Source organism: Ambystoma mexicanum, chromosome 11 (genome assembly GCF_040938575.1).
Source record: "Ambystoma mexicanum isolate Mex_15411 chromosome 11, UKY_AmexF1_1, whole genome shotgun sequence".
In the NCBI taxonomy this organism is placed as follows: domain Eukaryota; kingdom Metazoa; phylum Chordata; class Amphibia; order Caudata; family Ambystomatidae; genus Ambystoma; species Ambystoma mexicanum.
The window spans coordinates 180093307-180114971 of record NC_090934.1 but is presented as its reverse complement, the minus strand read 5'-3'; the positions used below and the strand labels follow the sequence as shown (position 1 = coordinate 180114971).

At 47.9% G+C, this 21665-nt stretch overlaps 1 long non-coding RNA gene across 5 annotated transcripts in view; it reads right to left on the bottom strand.

The window, feature by feature from the left end:
* The window catches only part of LOC138503192 (uncharacterized), a 341052-nt gene that overhangs the window by 249687 nt on the left and 69700 nt on the right, over window positions 1-21665 (bottom strand). The window contains exon 3 of one of the 5 annotated variants that reach the window (XR_011279582.1): window positions 11102-13116. The exons of the other annotated variants lie outside the window; for them this stretch is intronic. This is a non-coding gene — a long non-coding RNA (uncharacterized lncRNA). Of the gene's footprint in view, window positions 1-11101; window positions 13117-21665 lie in introns of those variants that run through there. 5 annotated transcript variants of the gene reach the window in all.

The window sequence follows — 21665 nt, the reverse complement described above, 5'->3', positions numbered from 1 at the left end:
AGGATTATGTGGTCCAATAAAAACTTACATTTAATAGGCTATTTGATAGAATGCCCCTTGATGGCCATGAGATAGCCCTTAATGGGCTCAAGATGATTGAAAATCCTTTGTGCCCGATACAAAAAGCTAATGGTAAGCTGGATGTTAAAAATAAACAAGGGAAAAGTCATACTAATAAATTTGACCATCAGATCCAGGAAAGGAAAAGACAGATGAAGAAGGAAATGAAGAATCTGAAAGAGGCATATGACTTAAATGAGGAGGAGAAAAGAATTTTATCACGCAATATTATGACCCATTATAAAAACTGGCTCAAATCATATAAACATAATATCAACAATGTAAATTGGAGGAGCATCTATACCAGGGGTCTCCAACCTTTACGTTAGCTAGAGCTACTTGTAGTGGAGGCCAACAGTGGAGAGCTACTAGCGGGCGATATCGGGGTGGGGATATTTATAAACCTCTGAATTTCTACCAATATTTTTTGGCCCAATTATTTCCTCTCTATAAACAGATGGAATAACATATACCTTCACGATTATATTAAGAACTTCAAAAACCTCTTTGTTGCATTATTATTTATTAGTAGCTGTCTCAAAAAGACAGATATTTTTTGGACTACCACACAAATATCCTGTCATTTTTGTGCCCTTCCTTTGTGTTTTATGCAGTCTTTCTACATGCTAAGCACACTATTGTTTTCCAAATGTGCATTTCTCACTTCCATAAAAAACAAAAGTAATTTCCAAATTGAAAAATGCTGCTTGAGTTTACGAGTTTTCTTTGACATTTTTTTTGTCAGACATCACCCATACTCTGTTATTTTTGTGCCCCTCTGTGTTTTAGCACATGTTATATTTATACAGATGTTATGTTTGTCAAACTGGTTAATCACAAATTAATGCTTCTGTTATGCTGACAGCAGTTTTTAGAAAATTAAACTGTGGGTTCATGGGTGCCAACTTTTGATTTTCACTACAGGGGCAGAAATATCACCAACCCCGCCCTGAATATAAGCAAGCAACCAGCCCAACCCATCCCCTGGCCAAACACATTTTATAGCACTTTTTTTAATACGGCATTACAAAAACTCATACGATTAACAACCTGTAGTTTTGAATATATAACATCTCAGCATCGGTCTGTCAACCTGCAGAGCTACCCTGGTAGGCTTCTACTTTACAGCGTGTCTACGGATCGCTTAATGTACTAAAAGTGGGTGTACCTGGTCATGGAAGTGATTTAAAGTGGAAATGTACAGTGTGGAGTTTGGAAAGAAGCCACATGAAAGAAATTGCACAATTTTTTAAATATTATTTTCAACAATTCCAGGCGAGCGGCAGTGCTACTGTGATATTTTCATTGCATGGTCACAATGATCCTGATCCTTCCCCAGCCCCTCTGACATCTCTGGTAAACAAGAGCAGCTTGCTTAAGCAAGACAGTGTCGTGGGGGTGCACAAGGCCAACTGTGGTACTACAGGCGGCCTGCAGAAGAAGATTGTGATACTGACACTTGTCCGTTAATTTACAAGCAGATTCACGTGGCACAGGAGCCAAGCTCCCCACCTGCAATTGGGACGACCAGAGTTCGGACCCTGAACACGGAAAATATCTGCAAAATACACCATTAAATAATTTATCTTAAGCAAGTGTTTATTTTTCGGTATGCTCAACGCTGGTGACTGAAGAGGCTCAGGCGAGCTATTAGTCGCCCGCGATCGACCATTTGGCGACCTCTGATCTATACACTATGTAAAACCCACGATTCCAAAAGATTTTGGTATCTATACCGCCAATTCTTGGTAGAAGACAGAAATAGAGAAAATAATGATGCGGGACAGGATATATGGATGCACTATATCTCAAACATTTTCTATATACAATATAGAATAGTAGCTCCATACATAAGTAGCTGGGTCTATGGGAAACAGATGCTTCCTTATGGTATTTAAGATATACTAGGAATAATAATGAAAATTAAATCATCTCGAGCCCCGGGCCTGGACGGGTTGGCCAATATAGTAATTAAACAGAAGCCCAGAAAATGGACGGAGCTTCCATTCTAATTTTTTACTGGAATCTGGGAAAAGGGCATCATCCCTGATAGTTGGAGGAAAGCTAAAGTTGTCCCCATTTTTAAAAAGAGGGACAGAAAGATCTCTGATAATTACTGCTTACTCACCATGGCCGATAGTAGCTGTAAGATTTTCTGCTCCCTTTTGGTGAATAGCATTAATAAATGGCGCAAAGATGAGGCATTGCTCCCTATCCCAAAAACGGGTTTTAGAAAGGATCACAGCACTTTGGATAATTTGACCATGGTGAACCATATTATTTCGGATACAAAAGATAATAAAGGGGGAAGACTATATGTATGTTTTATCAGCTATTCCAAAGCTTTCGACAGTGTCAACAGGGACTTACTCGGGAATAGATTGAATGTAAGAAAGCTCTGTCCAAGAATTTTACATTTCCTAAAGGTAAAGGGGGGAATATATCCCCAGCTATTAGAACGAACCTGGGCCTTAAGCAGGGTTGTGTAACATCTCCCATATTATACAATTTGTATGTGTTGGATCTATGGGACGGCTATGCTACCATAAACAATTATCCACCTAAAGTAGGGGGTAAAGCTATCTGTGGTCTGATGTATGTGGACAATACCATTCTGATGGCTAAAACTCCAGTGGGATTGCAAAGGTTGTTGGATGAATTGTATCTTTACTCAAAGGAAAATAATTTAAATATCAATATTAATAAAACTAAGATTATGATATTTAGAGCAACCAAAAAGGGCAGGAGTAAAATAGCCTCTAGATGGCACATTAATTCCGTAACATTGGAGGTGGTGGATATATAGCCCTACCTGGGCATTCCAATTATGAGCTATCCCCCTAAGAATTTCTGCCAAGAAATGGTAGAAACTAAAGTATTAAAAAAGTGGAATGTTATACGAAAATCTCTACAGAAGGTTTCTTAGAGGTATATAAAAGATGTATTGTACCTAAAGCTTTGTATGCTTTGGAAACGGTGGAAGGAAAATATATGACCAACTTAGGTAAATTGGAAGGGAAGCTGTGGAGACCCATCTTATGTCTACCCAGGGCAATACCTATAGAGGTGATAAGATGCAAATTGGGGCTAAACTCTTTCGAGACTGCGTGGAAAATAAGATGCTGTAAACTGTATTTCAGGATGGTGATTTGGGAGTGGAAGGAAGAGAGTCTAATGAGACTCATTGGTAAAAATAGAAGTGGGGAAGGTAAAAGAAATTCCTATATGCTAAGCCTGCAAGATATTGTACTCTCCTTCCTTAAACAACTAGGCTTGAAAGCTCCAACGTAGAGATAGGAGGTCACTATATTACTCAGAAACCTAAAGAAAAAAAACCTGACTTACCTCTATAGAAAGAAACGTTATGCTACCTATGCTTTACAGGGGTTAAAACCTGCCACACTTAGAGAATATCTGATAAAAATAGGAAATAGAGAAATTTGGCGATTTATTATCCAACTTCGTCTGAATATTCTCCCATGTAAAGAATGTACGTATATTTGGACTAAAATTTCCAGAGGAGAAAGATAATGTAGGTTTTGTAAAAAGTGTAGAAACTAGAAGACATATCCTCACCATGTGTAGTGAATTACATGAATGGTTTTACAAAGGATATGGCAATTTGGTGAGTGACTTAAGTATGATATTATTGGACCAGTTTTGGTCAATTATCTTTGAAGGGTAAACCAAGGTAAACATTGGGGCAGCTTTTTATATATGGAAGAGAGCAATTTTTTAGGAATGATGATATCTTTTTAATATGTATTTTTAGGTGTGATTTATATTGATGGTATATTTTTAACTTGTTTTGATACTCTATTGATATTATTGTGACTACTAAAATATGTATAGATATACCCAGAATAATATAAACTTTGAAGGTTATTTTTTTGAGATCGGAAATAATAGGGCTGAATAATTATTGAACTGAATTGAAATGGAAACTGAATTGAAATTATATTTTAATTTTGGTAATATTGTATAAAAATGCTATGTAATTGTATATGCTATAGTGTATAAGGTTTTTATTAACCAATTGCACTTTAAACTAAATAACAAAAAAAAAATATTACCTAACCCCTCTTTTCTTTAATAAAGGTTTTTATCGAAACCATGAACGACTTGTGTCCTAGTCGCATTCCCGGCTCATCGCATATGGTGTGAGCCGTGGGATCAGGCTCAGTTGACACATACTGGGTATCCCACAGGAATAGTAAACATCCCTTGATCTCTAGCCCCCTGATAAGTGTTCCCAGAAAAGAAGGGACTAACATCTTTTCTACCGGTAGTTCATTTACACAAGAGACAGAGACCGATCAGCCCCACTTCATTGGATCAAGACCACAAGCTCAGAGTTGTTAAGAGACCATGGACGCCACAACCACCTACGTTATAGGACAGGCGTTACCTTCCATTCATTGTCCCCACAGGCTATTGTCGCCATAAGGAAGACCTTTACATTGACCACCTTTTTTGTCCCTATGATTATCTGGTGCAGGGGTGAGACAAGGCAATAATCTCTTTAGATTTGCAGATAAATTTCCCCTCGAGCTTTGCCATTTATACAATGTCCCACAGAGAAAGAGAGTTAAAGATACTACCTCTCCTTTCCTGTACAGATGAACTGAAATGTGCTATTTTGAATTTTTCCTCAACCCCAATTAAGATGAAAAGGGGCAAATTAATAGGAGGTTTAGTGTATGAAACCTTATGGGAACCTCCCTCCCATGAGACCCTTAGGCAATACTCCCATTATATCTGAGAAAAAATGGAAACGCAGATTTACCCATGAGGTAGACACCTTATCAAAGTCATCCATTCTCCTTGACAAACAGAAGACCCTGGAAGTAGGAGGAGAAGATGAGGAGATATCATCATCTCCTAAAGGAGACGGGTGGGATCCCTCATGGGAAGAATGCGTACTCCTTCAAGGTATTGCCCTTTAGACCAGGAGGAACAAGTATCTGTGATGAATCCAGTGGAGTTGTCACAGATCCCCCAGCGGTGACCTCCTCCCATGTGGCCAGGGGAAGGCAGCTGCTTCCTGACCCTGGGGGGGAGGAGGTTTCATGAGGGAGGATCACATGGAAGGAGACAGCTAACAGGGAGATGACATGACTTCACTGGACGAGACGCAGTATCTCCCCTTTTCCCATGAGGAAGACCCCCTTATACCCGGGACCTTTTTCCATGAGGAAGATCATCTGAGGCCCCAGGCCCTCATGGCATACTATCAGATACGTGTTCCCACTGGTGGGAGAAGTGAACCCTTTTCTTCATATTTTTATGGCCAAACACAACCATGAAACCATCATACACTGCTCAAACATAGCACCTTTTCTTCTAAGGTTCCCTATAGTAAAACCAATAAACAGAACTATTCTAATGTATTTAACATCTCAAACTCCAACTTCCAGAATTCTCCAAGTACTGAGACGAGGAGTATGCAGGAGTTTGAACCATGTACCAAGAACTTAAACCATAGTGAGCAGTCTGGTTGTTTTTCTAAAACACCTGTGCGTGGGACATTTAAACCTAACAAGCAGACTGTTCAAGGAGGCACAGACAGACAGTGAAGGAGAAGACGTTGGCTCCTGTTAAAGAGCTCATGTACAGTATGTACCAGTGTGGTGGAGCCGTAGGGACGCCGAAGCAGACACTGCAGGGCCGTGGGGATGCTGGGAGCCGCAAAGAAGATCCTTGCCGCTTGGCGAGTCAAGAAGCTGGCATTCTCCATTTCGGATCCCAGAGGGAAGCAGACGTCCAATCGCGGAGCCGCAAAGGAAACTGGACGATTGTCTACAACCTCCACATTGGAAAGCGGTGGCAGCAGAATGCCACAGAAGCGTGAACCTGACCAGAGATGCTGGAGAAAGCTGGCTGAGTCTACCCGAAGCTAGTTACGACCCCATGAAGTTCCGGCAACTGTGCTAACAATGATTTGAACATTGTAACTTTGTGAACATGACGAAAGGCTTATTTGACTCCCCGAAAACAGAAAGGCAAACCCCAATGCACTGTGAATATCTGAAATGTAAATGTGGGGCCAAACTAAAAAGGGCCAAACTTAAAGAAACCTCACCACGAGTGTACATATATCACCCCAAGAGCCATACCTACAGTGTTGATAAAAGAGAGAAGCCCTGGTATGCCAAAGACACCAGGCGAGTAAAGCAAAGCACTGCTTTTATTAAGTTATGGAGAGTGTTCAGGTCCATGAACCAGTGCTCAGGTCCATGAACCAACCAGGTCTGTGTTAGAAGTGGTAAAAAATGGGCACTGTACAGATTATTTTTCTGGTGGAGATGGGTGTGCGCCAGGGCTTCTTTGTCCTGCCGCCCCTGTCATTTATCCTGTAAATTAATGGTCTCTTTGACCATCTGGTTAAATATACCCAGACGTCCCGAGGCTGGGCGGGAGAGTTTTGGTGCTCTTGGCTTACACTGACAACAGTGTTCTTGTTGCGCGTACACCAAGAGCACCCCAGAAATTAATTTCGGACTATACTAACTTTATGGATGACTTGAATCTAAAAGTCAATGTGCAGAAGTCAGCTGGTATGGTGTGTTTTAAAGGAGGCAGCCTCCAAAATTTCCCCCCATGATCAGCAAAGGCACAATTACTCCCATTGTCAAAACATTTGACTATCTTGGGATTACTTTTTCATCAGGTTTTTCCTCAGGCGATCACATTATGAAGCAGTCTGTAAAGTGTAGGTGGGCGGTTTGGGGTGGGGAGCTTCACGGGTCTTTAGCCTTGCTAAAAACCAAGCCAATGGCTCTGATTTTGACGATTTAAGGCAATTTCAGTGGCTAGGTATGGAATGGAAGTCAGGCTGTTTAGCAATTTAGGTGCCTTGCAGATAATTGAGAATGGTTTCTTCAAGCATATTCTGGGTCTTCCCCGTTCAGCATCTAATTTTGGTGTACACCTTGATCTTGCTTGCAATTGCATACGTGTTATTTTATCTCTTCAGCCCTTATTTCTTTGGTTCAGAGTATGGTGTAATGACAAAGCCATCCTGACGCAAGATCTCATTAAATACATCAGTTTGAAAAATCCTAATGCTAGGATACTATGGCTGGCCAGTATAAACCGGGAGTCGAGAAACCTAAATGCTTAGCAGCAGTTCCGTTCTGCAGAAACTCTATTGCCAAAACAGGTTAAGCCATGGAAAGCATGTGCAAGACGTCTTAGGATAGAGAAAACGGAATCAATTGAATTGCTTACTCCCTTCAATAGAAGACATGTAATTGTATCAGGTCAGGGTATTCAGAAATATCTTCTGTGGGCTGGGCTCCCAAGTCAGAGAATACTGATTTACAGAACAAGTTTTAACTGTCTTCCTCTTGGAGCCACTGTGGCGGTCTGGGAACTAATAGCACCCAAAAATCTTGTGTATTACGTAATGCCCCGTCGGCGGATCTAGCTCACTTTTTGCTGTTTTGCCCAGCATAGTCTGAGCTCAGAGCAAGGACCCTGAGACCGATTTTGCGCAAACTTGGTTTCACACAATATAGTCCAGTTGTGTGCTTTTTGTTGTGGGCTGATTCTCCAAGAGTGGGATAGGCCTTACTAAACTTTGTTAGGTGCGAGGTTGGTACAAGAAAATCCATTATGAATTGAAGTTTTTATTTTTTCCTTTGTACTCATGTTTTATTGCGTCATTATTATCTTTGTGATATTTTATGATTGTTGTTGTAATGTAATTTGTATATGTGTTTTGTTATGGGTGATGTTTTTATGGAAATTGAATGAGTTCCGAAATGAACAATCAAGTAAAGCAAATGAGAAGTCTGGGTAAACCAAAGATACCAGGCGGATGAAATATATATGAGAAATCCTGACAAGTAAGAAAGCAAGCAATTGATACAGATATGAAAGTCCTGGCAGGGGAGCATACCAGGCAAGTGAAACTCAGAAGTAAAGACCTGGCTGGTGAGTACATCAGGCAGCTGGCATTGCATAAAGAAACCTGGCAGGAGAGTAAACCAGGCAATTTGCAAACCCCAAGAGATAGTAAAGGAAAGATTGTCTTTTTTGTGTTGAACCCTGTTAAGTTGGATGTTAAAGAAAGACATTTCTATCCAGACCACAACGAAGATTGCATTAAAGAAGGAGTGTTAAAGACTTGGTTGCCTAAAAAGGAATCTAGAGAGTCCAAACAAGATACCAAGGAACTGTTAACACAAGTGATAAGTCTTCTTACAATTGAGAATCCAGGGAAAGGGATCCACCCTCTGGAACCAAAGGCTTGTGCCTTGGAGAACATGTTTGCTGGAATTATACTTATTTTAGTTGTGAACCTTTTTTGGCCCATTGCAGATATTTTTCCTTACACGTTTATAGTGTGACGGTCAGGATAGGACGTTTAGGACAAAAGAACGTTTTTTCAGTTATTGACATCCTGACGCAGACAGATTCTTCGTTTTTGGTTTATAGGCATGGAAACTCCTCTTTACTATTGGGACAGAGGGGCATTTAACCAACCCTTTTTCTTTTAATAAATATCTTCTTGTAAGAACATGACAACCTTGTGTACGGTTCTCATTTCTGACCACTCACATATTCACCCCTGCAATACCACCCAATGGTCTACAGGGACCAGAGACACCTGATAGCTCTAAAGATTAGAAATTATGTTTCTCTTGTGGGGAGTATGGTCATCCGGGGAGGTATTGCCCCTTGAATAGAATTGACCTCCCCATCACACCAGCGTTAAAAGAACCAGTCAGGGTGGGCAAGGTAAGGAAATAAGGGCAGAAGAATCTTATGCGAGCATCCTCTATGCACAACCCAGTGAGATGCTAGCAGAGGGGGAAGAGAGCTCAAAGAAACCTCTCCCGAAAAGGAAGAAAAACAAAAACAAGAGAAAACCTCATGTTTTACAATACACAAGGGCCAAACCCACCTATAGAATCCCTGTTGTCCTAGATGGGAAGGCTATCTGGGAACAATTAGACACTGGGAGTAAGAGGTGGGTTATAAGAGCAGAATTACTTCCCCAGGGTTGGGAAAGAGAGAGTAGACTTTGTCCATAGCCACATTGACAGACACAAACAAGCACAGATTCCCGTTACCACCTAGGGAAGAAAAGTACACCTTGTGGTGGCTGTGATTCCCAACCTACCGACCCAATTATTGATAGAGAATAACGTACCCCAGTTTGACCAGTGCGTCTTCCAGGTGGCCCGAAAAGGAGTGAAAATGGGAACCTCCAAGGAAAAAGTACAGTCCTGGGTGCACCAGCAGGACCACCCAGACTGTAGGGGAAAGGTATGTGATGAATCTAGCGATGTCAGCATTATGTGCCATAGTAGAGTCTCTCCCCATATGGCCTGGGAAGGGCAGCCGTTACCTGATCCTGACCCTTTGGGTCGCTGCCCAAGGGTGGACCATGTTGGGGGAGACAATCCTAAGGAGTAAAGTGGACTCGCTAGATGCAACACAGTATTACCACCAGTCAAATGATACAAAACCAACATCCTATAACCCTACGAACAATTCCCCCCCAATGGGCTCATAATTTGTGTCCTTCTTACCATTCCCCTAAAAATACTGGGACGAGGAAGAATAAGAGTCACATCAAAAAAGATCACTTTCTCAGCTGTGACATCGGAGAGGAATGGAGGAATGATGATCACTTCTAATAGGAACCACCGTCAGAAAGTATATTCTCTTTCCAACGAGACGAGAAAGAGGCGAGGAGCAACGATGATCACTCCTAATAAGAACCACTATCAGCAGTTTAGTCTTTTCCCAAATCCTATTGGCCAGAGAGAATATAAAAGCATGGAAACACTCAGGATGTGTGGGGGGTTACCCTCCATGGGCAAACCATGTGGAAGGAGTGAAGCCAGTCCAGAGAAGCCAGAGGAGGGAAGACCAGGATGCTTACTTGGAGGCTGTGGAATCCCAGACAGAGGCAAGGAGGAGAGACTGGCCCTGCAGAAGGACATGGGGCTGCCCAGCTGATCAGGAGAGCTGGGGCTCACAGTCAGCTGAACCTGCACAGACCCCAGGAGAGACTGGTCCAGCAGAGTGAGAGATAGTCAGCCATCTAAGGAGGAAATCTGGGGCTCACACTCTATTGAGTTTACCAGGCTGGCAGGAGAGCTCATTCTCTTACCCAGCTGGGGTGAGGCACATTTGAGTCTACGGAGAGAAGGCAAGAGAGAAGCAGCCGGAACGGAGAGAGCCACAGGCGGGGGTATGCATGCCAGTCGGTAACGTAGCTGCACTCCATGCCGGGGAAAGACGTGCTGCGGCAGACAGCAGAGAGGCCTACTGGACCTCATCAAGGCAAGGAGGAGGTGCCAGCTGTTTACAGCGAGCAAGGGAAACACTGTGGGAATCGTACATCAAGGAGAGAGGAACAGTGGCAAGACTGCACTTAACCGGGTAACCACTGAGCCAATTCTACGAAGCAGACGGAGAAGAGGTGATGCCAAACGCAACGAGTAAGCCCAGGGGAAGTGCACGGTTGCCTGGCGCAACGATGCCGTTACTTTAAAATAGGGCTAAAGGAAAGAAATACACACAAGGGAAATCTCGTAACTGGTGAGAAACACAATACATGAAGGGGAAGAGAATCCCTGTGAGAGGCCAAGGGAAGAAAATATCCTGTTTGGCCATGGGAACATTTGGCAAGACAAGTGCAGTGTTTGGCATTTTAGTGAATCCAGCCTGTCAAACATCAGCGGAAGGGAGTCATGTCCTCCTGATACTCCAAACAATTGACTGTTTTAGATATCAAAGTCCTGACAGGATGCCATGTGATGGCAAATGGGTCTGTTGTATAAACTGTGAAAAGGAAAAGCCATTAATGAACATTTCCCCAACCCCTCTTTTCTTTCATACATATTTTTAGTCAATACCTGAACCCCTTGTGCCCAAGTCTGATTCCTGGCTCCTCACACTCCCTTCAAAGGAGTGAGTATGCACTGGGGACCCTTGTGGTTACATGCACACATATGTGCATAAGGATCACTGCATGCTGTAAGGAAGGCATAGTATCAACAGTAAGACAGACACCAGTGACCACAGTTCAAGGGTGTTTATTGAACTTCAGCAAGGGTTTGGAAAACGCCTATCTACTTTACTTTAATAGATTTATGTAGTGCAATCCATGGAGACTATGCCCACGTGCGTAGATAACAGGAGAGGAAGGGGACAAGCCACTAGTACTCTAGGCAAACAGCAAGGTCTTCAGCTTCCTTTTGAAGATATCTATTGACTCAATACCTCTTAGCTCCAGTGGGAGGTCCTTTCAGGCTCGGGGGGTGATTGCACAGAAGGCTCCCTTGGCAGCCTTCTCAGTCCTACACCTAGGGATCATCAAAAGGTCCTGGTTGCTAGACCTCAATGTTCTTCCATGAATTTTGTTTGATAGCAGAGATAGGCGGGCATCTTTCCCTGACTACACTTCTGCGTAATGGCCAGCAGTCGAAAGCGAATTCTCGACTCAACTGGAAGCCAGTGAAGAGCACGCCTTGCTGCTGAGACATGGGAGGTCATTACGATCTTGGAGGTAAACATGCCGCAATTTGCGGCATGGTTACCCCCTTACCGGGTATCGTGTTCCTTGAATGAGGAATTACCGGGCTATTCCAACCTTGGAGGACCCGGTAATTCCTCATTCAAGGAACCCGGACCCAGTACATCCCCATTCCCATTCGAGCCCCCATAGGGCTCAATGGGAATGGGGAGGGAGCTGACAACGGGCACGTTGATAACGGGCCCGTTGTTAGCTCCCTGGTCTGCTAGCGGGACCCTCTAAGGCACCTGGTTTTATCAGGCGCCCTTTGCAGGATCCGCGAGCAGACTCTTAATGGGGCGGTAATGGGTTGACGACTCTGGGACCATTACCAGCGCCGTTAACCCCTTACCGCCAGGGTCATAATGACCCCCATGGTCTCTTTTTTTATTTATTTTTTTTATTTATTTGGTTTGGCTGATAAAAATCAACCTTTCAAATACATAGAAATGCAAACTTTTACAATATATACAATATATACATTTTTTTTACCAGTTCAATGTTAAAAGGTAATAAAATTACTTGATTGACGAAACTACGATCTATACAACAAATTTGATGCGTTAAAATGAGAAAAACAATCATTCAATTTCATTGTATACATTGGGTAAAATCGCACTTAAATATTGTGTTATTGCCACTCTAATGACCAGTTTTTTGCTTCTAAATAGTCTAATCCAGATTTCATTTTCATCCATAGGGGCATAAACACATAAAAGATCAGTGAAAAAGGATTTTCTTATTGGAGACAAAGCTGGACAGCTCACTAACAAATGCTGTTCAGTAACGGTATAGTTCTGTTCATAAGGTGTTAGCTTACGAGAAAAGAAAGCAACTGGATGCTCCTCTTTCGTTTCTGCACAGATTTGGGAAAGAACTGCTCCCGTAGCGACACTGGAAGCATCCGCTTCCACAATAAACTGACAATCAGGGTCGGGATGCTGGAGTACAGGTGCAGTGGTAAACGTTTCCTTTAGTGTCTCAAATGATTTTTGGGTGTTCGGATTCCAACAGAATGGTACTTTGGAACTAGTCAAGGCTGTCAATGGGGCCACTATTTTGGAGAAGGAACGGATAAATCTGCAATAGAAATTCACAAAACCTAGGAATGACTGTAGAGACTTGACATTATGCGGAATAGGCCAATTCAATATAGCTTTCACTTTGGAACGGCTCATTCGGACACCGTGGTTGGTGATATCGTAACCCAGAAATTCAACTTCCTGTGTATGAAAGACACATTTCTCTGCTTTAACAAAGAGTTTGTTCTCTCTGAGCCCTTGTAGAACAGCGGACACATGTTTTACATGTTCTGAAAAATATATCATCCAAATATATCACCACGTACTGGTCCATCATGTCTCTGAAGATGTCGTTCATGAAGAACTGAAACGTGGCTGGAGCATTACAGATACCAAAAGGCATCACCAGATATTCGTATAGGCCGTACCGCGTCTTGAAAGAGGTCTTCCACTCACCGCCTTCACGGATGCAAACCAGATTGTATGCTCCCCGTAAATCTAATTTAGAAAAATACACATAAGTGACAAGTTGATCTAATCTAATTTAGAAAAATACACATAAGTGACAAGTTGATCTAACAAAACATTTATCAAGGGTAATGGATATTGGTTCTTTATGGTGATGTCGTTAAGAGCCCTGTAATCTATGCATGGCCTTAAGTCTCCTTTTTTTTAGGAACAAAGAATAATGGAGAGGCAGCAGGCGATTGGGATGGCCGTATGAACCCCATATCAAGAGCCTTATCAATGTAGTCTTTTAAGACAGCATCTTCTTTGGGAGTTAAAGAATGAACACGACCAGTAGGTATCTTAGCCCCAGGAATTAGATCAATCGGACAGTCATACTGTCTATGAGGAGGCAGCTGTTCTGCTTGGCCCTTGTCAAAGACATCTGCATATTCAGTATATTCACATGGTATATGTGTACTGCTCTGATGTACGACACTGATAGAAAAACCTCCCTCCATAGAGGCCAGAATATGTGATTTGGATGACACCCCTTGACTGGTAAAGCAATGTTCATTGCAATAGGCATAAGGAAATTGAATCAATCCCGTAACCCAGTCAATGGTTGGATTATGAAGAGTCAGCCAGGCAAGACCAAGCAATAATTTGTAATGAGGAGCCGCGATGACATTAAAAACCATTTCCTCTGAATGCCCATTTGATAAAGTCATTCGAATAGGTACAGTCTCCTGAGTGACCATACCTGAAGTCAAGACCGACCCATCCACAGTGCTCACTGTTTCAGGTTTGTTTTTGGTTATCAAGGGTATAGAGCATTTTTTCGCATATGTAATGTCGATGTAATTATTTGTGGCTCCAGAATCAACCATGGCCCTGTAAACTAACTCTTGATCAACGTCACCTCTACAGCTATAGGTGTATAAACTGGAATGGTACGGGAGTCCGATGTAACACTCGACACAGGGACTCCTTCTAGCTTCGAGTTTTGGCGTTTACCGAACGCTTAACTGGTTTTTTGGGACATGCCACCAGTAAATGCTCAGATGAACCGCAGTACATGCAAAGATTGTTTTTTCTACGGTTTTCCCTTTCTGCATTAGATAATCGGCCTTTCACAGCACCAATTTGCATTGGTTAAGGATCATTAGATGAGGCTGCTGGTACCTCAGAACGGACTGATGCTTGCAAGAATGGTTTGCTCTCTCCTTTGCAAGCATTTCTTCGAGCATCGATTTGTAGAATCAGGTCGAGCAATTCTGTGAACCCCGTAGGGACCACAGGAACCCTAGACAAGGCGTCTTTTAGTTCTTCTGAGAGACCCTTGTAAAAAACCGTGGTTTTCTTATCTTCAGGCCATTGGGTCTCGGCGGTTAATTGATTAAATCTGGCTATGTAAGCTAATAGTGTTTGATTACCTTGTTGTAGATTAAGCAATTCCAGATCTGTGGCTTGAGTAGAATAACGCATATCAAAGACCTTGATCATGGCGGATAGAAGCTCGTCACAATCGTACAACAAAGGACTGTTTGTCTCCAATAAAGGATTAGCCCAAGCAGCAGCTGTGCCCCCCAAATGGGAAAGCAGGAAGGCCTCCTTTGTAGTTAAATCAGGAAATGAGTTAGGTCGGCACAGGAAATTGAGTCGGCACTGATTGACAAAGATTCTATAGGTTTTGGGATCTCCTGTGAACCTTTCTGGAGGAGCCAAAGGAAACTGCGTTGGCATAATCACTTGAAGGTTTTCCTGTTGTGGTACCGGGGTACCGGATCTGGATGCAATGGCAGCCGCAGCCAGTGTTCCCTGAGGAGCAGTCCGAATAGCGTTTTGCATAACAGCCATGTGATGACACAATGTGCCCTGTGCCGTAACCATTTCATTTCTCAAATCTGTGATTAATTGAGTCAGAACCGTTGAAGGATCCGTACCCTCCATGGCTTCTGATTCTGTCATAAATCCCCAAAGTATCTTATGAAAAGGATACGATAACCAAAAAGGATACAATTGATGGGGGTCTTCTGGATCCTTGAATTCACACGATTTGATAGAAGTGATGTCAATTTAGACCTTCCGAATGATACAGCTCTCTGACTGGTAAAACAGGCAGAGAGAAGGATCACTGGAAAGGGCGTGGGAGAGTAATAGGAAGGCAGCCTAGGAAAAATAAAGCATAATGAGAAACTATCTCAACTAACTTCTCTGATAGAATGGCAATAATGCAAATTCCAAAACTAACCTGTAGGCTTAGAACTGGAGTATCCACCAAAGTCAATGAAGAAATCCAGGAAAGAAAACCAACGACAAAGGAGGGAAGCTTAGTAAGGGAGACCTATCCCGAATGGCACGAGGCTCTCGCTAGATACCGGGTTGGTGCACCACAGGATAGCGTCCATAGTTCAGTGCACAGACACCTTCAAATAAAAGTTGTGCATACACCTTCATTTCCCACCAGGAACAAAACAAATTGAAATGAGTCCACCTGTTATTTCCTCACAGGTTCAAATCAACCGCGTGCTGGATACACGCAGACCAAGTACACGCAGCCAGGACAGCCGCGCTTGAAGAGTTCCAGCATCTGTGTGTGATTTTACACGTGAACCGAATACACGCAGCCAGGACAGCCGCGCTTGAAGAGTTCCAGCATCTGTGTGTGATTTTACACGTGAACCGAATACACGCAGCCAGGACAGCCGCGCTTGAAGAGTTCCAGCATCCGCGTGGGATTGAAAGCAGAAACTTACATGCGGACAGGAAAACAGCATACAAATGAAACAGGAACCCGCGTGTGAGAAGACACGCTCACAAAATCTGCTGAAGGCAGATACAGGAGATCGCATGTGAAGGAGCAGTCGATGAAGGCCAAAGAAGCAACTGACGGGATGCGAGGACGCAGATGAAAAGTTCAGCTACCAAGACGCCAAAATGTTCAATCAGAAGCAGTGAGCCACGTATCCACGCTGCTTATGAACGTTCTGTCGTAAAACACGTGACAATCCTGAATCACGTGAATTCAACGACGTGAATAATGCAGACGTCGTTTTCCTGTTAATACATCAAACAACCTCCATCTCGAATAAAACGGTCTAGCAGTTCTATGAGCATAACCCGTTCTGCGTACAGACGGAGTTCCAGATCCAGAGGTAAAATGTCCAGCATGCATGACACTTACAGGGTAATTCATAGAATTTCGCAGAAAAGTGTCGCAAGCGGCTGGCGCACAGTGTCCGCGTGCGATTGTCTGCGCCAGGCACGTGCGCTAAAACCGATTTCCGCGCACAGCGTATTCATGGATTTTAGGCTCCCATACCAGCCGTGGCGCAGAGTATCGCAGCGACCCTGCAGCAGCGCCAGTAACGCCCCCAAGAATGCCCTCGCGCAAGGAAAAGCCATCAAAATCGCTAAATCATTGCAAAGGGCAGCGCTAACCCTGGACCAGTCCACAGGGCTGCCAAACAAGGAACGCAAAGCGGGTAACGTGCATATCAGGGGTACGCGTGAAGTTATACACGCGATTAGCCAGGGTACGTGTATTACAGGGGTACGCGTGAAGTTTTACAGGCGATTAGCCAGGGCACGTGTATCACAGGGGTACGTAGGAATTATCACACGCGATTTGGCTGGGTACGTGTATTACAGGGGTGCGCGGGAATTATCACACGCGATTTGGCTGGGTAGGTGTATTACAGGGGTACACGGGAAGTTCTACACGCGATTCGGCTGGGCACATGTATTACAGGGGTGCGCGGGAATTCTCACATGCGATTTGGCCAGGTACGTGTATTACAGGGGTGCGCGGGAATTATCAGACGCGATTTGGCTTGGTACGTGTATTACAGGGGTGCGTGGGAAGTTCTACACGCGATTGGCCAGGGTACGTGTATTACAGGGGTACGTGGGAATTATCACACGCGATTTGGCTGGGTACGTGTATTACAGGGGTACACGGGAAGTTCTATACGCGATTCGGCTGGGTACGTGTATTACAGGGGTGCGCGGGAATTCTCACATGCGATTTGGCCAGGTACGTGTATTACAGGGGTGTGCGGGAATTATCACACGCAATTAGGCTGGGTGGGTCCTCACAGGTGTTCCCTGTACACCCTCCACGGCCCCTGCAGGCATCCCACAAAACAGGGGACTACCCTGCACACCTGCTCATGTCCCCCTGCACCCCCACCCCCCAGCAGTGCAGGGGCAGCCTCCACCAGGCCCCCACCCATGTCTCCCACCACCCCCACCCCCCAGCAGTGCAGGGGCACCCTCCACCAGGCCCCCACTCATGTCCTCTATCACCCCACCCCCCTGCCACCAGGGGCACCCTCCACCAGGCCCCCATCCATGTCTCCCACCACCCCCACCCCCCAGCAGTGCAGGGGCAGCCTCCACCAGGCCCCCACTCATTTCCCCTATCACCCCCACCCCCCCGCCACCAGGGGCACCCTCCACCAGGCCCCCACTCATGTCTCCCACCACCCCCACCCCCCAGCAGTGCAGGGGCAGCCTCCACCAGGCCCCCACTCATGTCTCCCACCACCCCCACCCCCCAGGGTCACCCTCCACCAGGCCCCCACTCATGTCTCCCACCACCCCCACACCCCAGCAGTGCAGGGGCACCCTCCACCAGGCCCCCACTCATGTCTCCCACCACCCCCACACCCCAGCAGTGCAGGGGCACCCTCCACCATGCACCCACTCATGTCTCCCACCACCCCCACACCCCAGCAGTGCAGGGGCAGCCTCCACCAGGCCCCCACTCATGTCTCCCACCACCCCCACCCCCCTGCCACCATGGGCAGCCCCCACCAGGCCCCCACTCATGTCTCCCACCACCCCCACCCCCCAGCAGTGCAGGGTCAACCTCCACCAGGCCCCCACTCATGTCCCCTATCACCCCCACCCCCCCGCCACCAGGGGCACCCTCCACCAGGCCCCCATCCATGTCTCCCACCACCCCCACCCCCCAGCAGTGCAGGGGCAGCCTCCACCAGGCCCCCACTCATGTCCCCTATCACCCCCACCCCCCCGCCACCAGGGGCACCCTCCACCAGGCCCCCACTCATGTCTCCCACCACCCCCATCCCCCCAGCAGAGCAGGGGCAGCCTCCACCAGGCCCCCACTCATGTCTCCCACCACCCCCACCCCCCAGCAGTGCAGGGGCAGCCTCCACCAGGCCCCCACTCATGTCTCCCACCACCCCCACCCCCCAGCAGTGCAGGGGCAGCCTCCACCAGGCCCCCACTCATGTCTCCCACCACCCCCTCACCCCAGCAGTGCAGGGTCACCCTCCACCAGGCCCCCACTCATGTCTCCCACCACCCCCACACCCCAGCAGAGCAGGGGCACCCTCCACCAGGCACCCACCCATGTCTCCCACAACCCCTACCCCCCAGCAGTGCAGGGGCACCCTCCACCAGGCCCCCACTCATGTCTCCCACCACCCCCACCCCCCAGCAGTGCAGGGGCAGCCTCCACCAGGCCCCCACTCATGTCTCCCACCACCCCCACCCCCCAGCAGTGCAGGGGCAGCCTCCACCAGGCCCCCACTCATGTCTCCCACCACCCCCACCCCCCAGCAGTGCAGGGGCAGCCTCCACCAGGCCCCCACTCATGTCTCCCACCACCCCCACACCCCAGCAGTGCAGGGGCACCCTCCACCAGGCACCCACTCATGTCTCCCACCACCCCCACCCCCCAGCAGTGCAGGGTCAACCTCCACCAGGCCCCCACTCATGTCCCCTATCACCCCCACCCCCCCGCCACCAGGGGCACCCTCCACCAGGCCCCCATCCATGTCTCCCACCACCCCCACCCCCCAGCAGTGCAGGGGCAGCCTCCACCAGGCCCCCACTCATGTCCCCTATCACCCCCACCCCCCCCGCCACCAGGGGCACCCTCCACCAGGCCCCCACTCATGTCTCCCACCACCCCCACCCCCCAGCAGTGCAGGGGCAGCCTCCACCAGGCCCCCACTCATGTCTCCCACCACCCCCACCCCCCAGCAGTGCAGGGGCAGCCTCCACCAGGCCCCCACTCATGTCTCCCACCACCCCCACCCCCCAGCAGTGCAGGGGCACCCTCCACCAGACACCCACCCATGTCTCCCACCACCCCCACCCCCCAGCAGTGCAGGGGCACCCTCCACCAGGCACCCACCCATGTCTCCCACCACCCCCACCCCCCTGCCACCATGGGCAGCCCCCACCAGGCCCCCACTCATGTCTCCCACCACCCCCACCCCCCTGCCACCATGGGCAGCCCCCACCAGGCCCCCACTCATGTCTCCCACCACCCCCACCCCTCAGCAGTGCAGGGGCAGCCTCCACCAGGCCCCCCACTCATGTCTCCCACCACCCCCACCCCCCTGCCACCATGGGCAGACCCCACCAGGCCCCCACTCATGTCTCCCACCACCCCCACCCCCCTGCCACCATGGGCAGCCCCCACCAGGCCCCCACTCATGTCTCCCACCACCCCCACCCCCCAGCAGTGCAGGGGCAGCCTCCACCAGGCCCCCACTCATGTCTCCCACCACCACCACCCCCCTGCCACCATGGGCAGCCCCCACCAGGCCCCCACTCATGTCTCCCACCACCCCCACCCCCCAGCAGTGCAGGGTCACCCTCCACCAGGCCCCCACTCATGTCTCCCACCACCCCCACCCCCCTGCCACCATGTGCAGTCCTCACAATCCCCAATCATGTGCGTAATGGTCAGCCTCCACAGCCAAAAAGCCCTACCAAGTAACCCATTCACCCACATGGAAATGAAAACACATGTTACACCCCCAATGTTCATGAAGCAAATGAACCCATGTCCGTCACACACATATTTTCCAATTGAATGGGAAAACACACAACATGACATGCATGAAACCAATGAGATGAAACCACACAGTGAACAATGGAAAAAAAAATGTATTGGACAAAAATACGAATGCTAAAGAAAGAAAACTAACTACAATGTAAATGTGAAAAAATAAGCTGCATGTCCGCATAAAAACACAAAAGTAGAAAATCAAATCCAAAAAATTTTGTCCAAAGTGAAATGTAAAAACTCTCCATGCAACAAAGAACTATGTACAAAAATAACAAGGGTCCATCATCACAACTGAACTAAGGAAACCTCCTAAAAAACCTACCTAAATATCAACTATATACAAAAAGTGGAGCAGTGTCCGTCGACTCCAAATCATAAGAAAAAACAAAGGAAACCTAAAACTAAAGAACTATATACAAAGGCGGCGGGCAAGTCCGGGCCAGGGCATCATCGAACTCCTGTTCGATGTCCCGGAGGCGGTCCAGTTCCATGGCCCCAAGGGTCCGCAGGGACGACGCCGTGTCCTCCTCCAACCCCCTGCGGATTGCCTCGAGGCACTCGGCCCGCCTCAGGGCCCTCCGCATGGAGTTCTCTGCCCTGACCATTGTGAGCCGCGCCTCTTCCGCCCGCCGCCCCTCCGCACCTATGGCGTGGCCCAACCGCTGCCACACGGAAGACACTCTCTGTCCTGGGTCCTCCTGCCCTCCGGCCGATGCCTGCCCCTCCGATGTCGAAGGCCCCGAGCCTTCATGGCTCCCACCATGTTGCTGCTGCTGCTCTGCCTCTGCCCGTGCACTGCCTCCTGCTGCCTGCACATCCTCTGCCGGCTGGGGTGCAGTTGTTGATGTGGCCACCCCTGCTGGACGTCCGACTCCCGACTGTGGCAGGGATGCCTCCTCCACCAGCCTGGCCGCACTGTCAGAGGCAGCTCCACAGGGCACCCAGGTGACTGATGGGTGGGAAGATGGCACAGAGGACGACTGGCGCGTAGGGGGTCCAGTTGAGGAGGGGGTCGGAACAAGCCCCATCAGACAGAGGAATCCGGTCTGGGTGACCTGTCCCAGCAGGCTGACGTGGTCAACGAGCCATTCGAGATGACGTGCAGTCTCTCCATGAAAAGACTGCAGGTCACCTCGCATGGCCCGTTGACGCAACGCCACACCAGCCAGGACAGGCTCAACCCGGACCTGGATAGCCACGTCCGCAGGCAGAGGAAGGCCAGTTGACGTCAGCTCATCCCCTGCCTGGAAACGGGTCTGGACGTAGGCATCCCTGCTGGTGCAAGATGATGCAGGGACAGGATCGGGGACAGGATTGCACACAGGCACCTCCGCGGCGGCCTGTGCTGCCTCCTGTCCCTGGTCCTGGACTGCACCACTAGCACCAGTGGGATCCCCACCTCCAGACCCCGTCTCTGGTGCTTGCACGGCCTCCTCCTCCACCAGACCCCCCACCAACCTGGATGACTCTGTGCCATCTTCCCCTGTTGGGCCCTGTGGGGTCCCAGCTGCCCCTTCTGCTGCCGAGGAGTCCAACTCCAACCTCCGCCTCTTGGACCTCCCCCCGGCAGCTGCGGCCTGGGACGTGGCACCGGACTCCTCACTCCCCGACGAGATGACAACACGGGAGGGGAGCCGGGCCTTGCGTCTCCGGCTGGCGGTCGGATCCCCGCCGCTGTGCTCCACAGCACCTTCTCCGCCCTCTTCATCAGTTGACGCTGCAGACAGGGAGAAGCAAAACACAGGCATCAGGGCACTGTACAATG